This window comes from Marmota marmota, unplaced genomic scaffold, assembly GCF_001458135.2.
Source record: "Marmota marmota marmota unplaced genomic scaffold, marMar, whole genome shotgun sequence".
Taxonomy (NCBI): Eukaryota; Metazoa; Chordata; class Mammalia; order Rodentia; family Sciuridae; genus Marmota; species Marmota marmota.
This window is the reverse complement of record NW_025999949.1, coordinates 4,141,622-4,146,475: the sequence shown is the minus strand read 5'-3', so window position 1 is coordinate 4,146,475 and position 4,854 is coordinate 4,141,622. Positions and strand designations below refer to the sequence as shown.

General features: G+C 43.2%; 1 pseudogene; it reads right to left on the bottom strand.

Moving 5' to 3' along the window:
- Nucleotides 1-346: 346 nt before the first annotated feature.
- LOC107142760 lies at nt 347-4,603 on the bottom strand (annotated as a pseudogene).
- Between the last annotated feature and the right edge of the window lie 251 nt (nt 4,604-4,854).

The following is a 4,854-nucleotide window of genomic DNA, read 5'->3' as shown; positions in this document are numbered from 1 at the left end:
CTAACCTATTCTGTAATGGCCAGGGGAAACTGGAGGGATACTAAAGCACAATCAGCTCAACTCTGAAATACAGAGGCATGAAGCAGCCCAGGTCTCTCTCACTCTGCTCATGTTGGAACAAGAAATATTAACATCACCATCCCTACAGCAACACAACTCGCCTTAAAAATTCCACTTCCAGGGGCTGAGGATGTGGCTCAAGTGGTAGCGAGCTCGCCTGGCATGCGTGCGGCCCGGGTTCGATCCTCAGCACCACATACAAACAAAGATGTTGTGTCCGTTGAAAACTAAAATGTAAATAAAATATTAAAAAAAAAATTCCACTTCCATGGAGAAGGGTGGATCTTTATCTGCAGACAAGCTTCACTTCCTGGGCCTCCCCTGGAATCTTCTGCTTAAGTTCTTCTTCAGCATGCCTACTCTGTTTCAAAATTAAAAATAACACAAAATAGAGAGAAAGATTTCTGGGAAATGCACATAACACTCTTATGCCAATTCTCTGGTGAAAACATTTATTCCCCAAAACCATGCACCCAGATGGGTCAAGGTCAAGATGACAGGTTAAGGCCCCATTGTACTAAATTTGGATGCCATGGCAGTTATAGTGACTCCCCTCTAGAGCAGTGGTTTTTCCAATTTGACCTTCACAGTCACCTTGAGGGCTAAGCACATAGACCACTCAGCCTGCTTCCCTATCACCTCAATTTCTGATCAGAGCTCTAGGGTCCCAAAATTTGCATTTCTTTCTTTCTTTCTTTCTTTCTTTTTTTCAGTTCTAGAGATTGACCCCGGGGTACTTTACCAGTTCAGTTTTTAAAAAATTTGAGGTAGGATTTTTCTTTGTGATTCTCCTGCCTCAGTCTCAGGTAGCCTATACCACCTCCATGTCTGATTAATATACAATTCCCTAGCAGTGGTTCCTCAACCTATCTGTCATCAAATTCACTTGGGAAACTTTTAAAAAATACATATCCTGGGGCTGGAACTGTAGCTCAGTAGTAAAGCATCTGCCTAGCATAGGCAAGATCCAATCCTCAGCACCACAAATAATAACAAATCTCAAAAAACATGTACAATACAGAAGACAAGAATGTATTTTTTCTTGATATATATAGAGAACTCCTACAAATCAACAAGAAAAGACCATTAACACAATAGAGAAAAAGAAAAAAGACATGAATAGGTAGTTCACACACTCATTAAAAAATTCAAAATATTTATAAATACATAAAATACAATTATTCCTGGATGTGGTAGTGTGTGCCTATAGTCCCAGCTGCTCAGGAAGCTAAGGTAGAAAAATTGCTTAAATTCAGGAGTTCAGGCTTCTGAACAGCCAGAACTAAATAGGCACGCCATCAAATCCAACTGACATATGCTTTTTAGATGGCTTGTTTGTTCATATCTTATGTTCCCTTGGACATGTTCCCTTTGACCCAGTGATTTCACTGTTCTGAATTCAGCATAGCGATGTCTTAACACCTGTATGAAAATATATGCATAGGCCCGGCTCAGTTCTACACCCCTATTGTCCCTGTGACTCTGGTGGCTGAGGCAGGAGAATTGTAAATTTGAGGCCAACCTGGAAAGTTCAGTAACACCCAGTCTCTAATTAAAAATAAAAAAGGTCTGGGGATGTAGTTCAGTGATACAGTGCCCCTGGACTCAATCCTCAATTAGGGGTGGGGCCGGAGGTGGGGCAGAGAAGACATTTGTATAAGAAGTTTGCAGCAGCATTGCTTAGAATGCCAAAACCCAGAACAATCCAAATGTTTATCAGTAAGGAGTGGGTTTGGGCTTGGAATGCAGTTCAGTGGCAGTACTGGGGGATGGAATCCAGGTCCTCTACCACTGAGTTACATTCCCAGCCCTGTTTTTTTTAATTTTCAGACAAGATCTAGTTAAGTCGCTGAGGCTGGCCTCAAACTTACAATCCTCATGTCTCAGCCTCTGAAGTAGCTGGCATTATAAGCCTGTGTCATCATACCCAGCCAGGAATTTATGTTAAAAAAAAAAAAAAAAAGGATGGGGACATGTCACAGGGACACAGGAGCCAAGTTAGAAGAGCTTCCAAGCTAGGGACAGTGTTGCATGCCTGAAATTCCAGCTACTCTAGAGGCTGTGGCAGGAACACCAAGAATTTGAGGACAGCCTGGGCAATTAATGGGATCCTGTCTCAAAACAAAATTTTTTTAAAAAGCTGAAAATGCAGCTCAGAGGCAGAACACCCCTGGGTTCATTCAATCCCTAGTACCACAAAAAACTCAAAAACCATAAAAGAGCTTCCAAAGGCCAACACTGGAATATTGGAGCAATAAATAACATGGTATTAGATTACAATGCAGAGTATAAAGTAAATATCCATGAATCCACATTGGTATATACAAATGATTGAAAAAATAAATAAAGGGAGGAGAGACACATCTTTCTTACAGAAGAATTCTAAAAATTAGAAATAATTTATGTAGATGTCCCCTTCTCCAGGAAGGCTTAATTCCCACCTCCCCTTTGACAGTGTTTTTTTTCTTCTTGACTTGCTTATTGTTGGGGAAGGAGAGGGAGTGAGAAATGATAAGGAAGATTGGTGATCTAGGTTAGCTGAAAAACCAGCCTCTACCTCAGAGCAAAGCCTGTCCAAGGAAGGGACAGATAAACCACAAATTTATTTGTAGATAAACCACAAATAACTGGAGAGATCTGCTGCTCCAGGTGTCCCTGACTCAGTCAGGCTAGGTGGGGATCCATAGCAACCCCCTAGCAGCCACCAATCAGCATGAGACAGGGAAATACCTGGGATGCCAGATGACCCTCCCAGTAGTTTATGGTGGTTGATAACATGTTGGGAAACCATGTAATTCAGCATGAACACCCCTCTTGGCTTAAACCAATCAGTTCAAATGAATACCCCTTTTGTACTGACCAATCACCCTTACCCAACTTGTTCCCGCCAGTAAATGTGCTAATCATGTTTTAGAGTTGTTATTTGATTTTCCCGCGGTGTGTGATGATTTGCTAAGAGATGCTATGATGTATGAGGGGGTCCCTGCCTTCTCCAAAGAATGTATAAAACTGCTGCAAACCCTGGGCTGGGGGCCTCTCAGCGTCACCAGTTGCTGTGTGTGCGCTTGGAGGACAGAGCTAGCTCGCACAATAAACACCTCTTTGCTGCTTACATCGATCTTGGTCTCTGGTGGTCTTTTGGGGGTCCCGAATTCGAGCATAACAAGCCTCATGTGATAAGTCATGTTGATAGTATTTGGGGTGGGGGGTATCCTGGGGATTGAACCCAAAGGTGCTTTGTTATGAGCTACATCCACAGCCCTTTTAGTTTCCTTTTGTTGTTGTTTTGAGACAGGATCTCACTAAGTTGCTTAGGGTCTTGATAAATGGCAGAGGCTGGCCTTAAACTTGGATCCTCCCGCCTTAATCTCCCTGTATTCTGGGATTACAGGTGTGGGCCACTGCACCCAGCAATAGTGTGTACTTTGATATGGTCAGAAGCACATCTCCCCTCTGTACTATTCTTCCCCTGATCATAACCCCAGTCTAACAATGAGAAAAATACCTGATGAATCTAAATAGAGGAACATTCAACAAAACACCTGACAAGGACTCTCTAAAACTATCAAGGTCAAACTGTCAAGCAAAGAAACACTAGGAGACTATCCCAGACCAGAGGAAACCAAAAAGATATGATGATTAAATGTAATGCAGTATTCTGGGTGGGATCCTGGGAAGAAAAAAGATATTAGTGGAAGAACTCGTGAAATACAAATAAAGTATATAATTTACTTAATAATTATATTCAAAACCAAAACTCCAGGCAATTCTTGGGTCACCTGCTTGGCTCCAGGCTGCTGTGAAGCACTTTGGCCACCACTGGAGAGAGTGGAGATTCTCAAACTTTGGTGCCAGTAAAATCCCCCAGAGGGGTTGTTGGTCCAATAGGCCCCCTTGTGAGATTCTCATCAGTCCCATGGTGAACTTGGGGATGTACCTAGTTTTTTGTTTTTTTTTTTAAGAGAATCAAATTTGTAATTTGGTAATTTCCTGCATTTGATGTACGATATTTTGGTTGGGCCCTGGGGATTAAGTCCAGGGGCACTTTTTGTTTTTTATTTTGCAGCAGGGTCTCACTAAATTGCCAAGGATCTTGCTAAATTGCTGAGGCTGGTCTCAGACTCAAGATCCTCCAGTCTCAGCCTCCCAAACCACGTGTGCGCCACTGCTCCCAGCTTGATGTACTCTTCAATGACATTCTTAGCTTGGGATTCTCTGTCATAGTCCTTAACTACCACACAATTGCAACTGACCACTCTAGTAGATTTTCCATCTCTGCCCACGCCTATCATTCCCATAGTTTCTTGTCATCATCAACCTTAATTAGACTCAGTTGGTATTCAGCTCAAAGGACTTCCACCAGCTTGTTACACATAGGCTGTTACTGAGATGCAAGCACACAAAGCAGAGCTTGGTGCTTGTCCAAGACTGGCAGCTTTGAGGATTCCATGTGCGAGGCCATTGTGAAAGGTGCCTTTCAGAGCCTCTCATAAAGCAGTGTTAAGGTCCTGACACCGCCAGCAGCATTGCCTTCCTCCGTCATGGCTGTGGGTTCCAGGTAGAGCTGAATCTTTTTTGGGGGAAGGGTAACCAGGCATTGAACTCAAGGGCACTCGATCACTGAGCCACATCCCCAGCCCTGTTTTGTATTTTATTTAGAGAAAGGGTCTCTCTGAGTTGCTTAGTGCCTCACTTTTGCTGAGGCTGGCTTTGAACTTGGGATCCTCCTGCCTCAGCCTCCCAAGCCACTGGGCTTACAGGTGTGCACCACCATGCCCGGCTGGAGCTGAATCT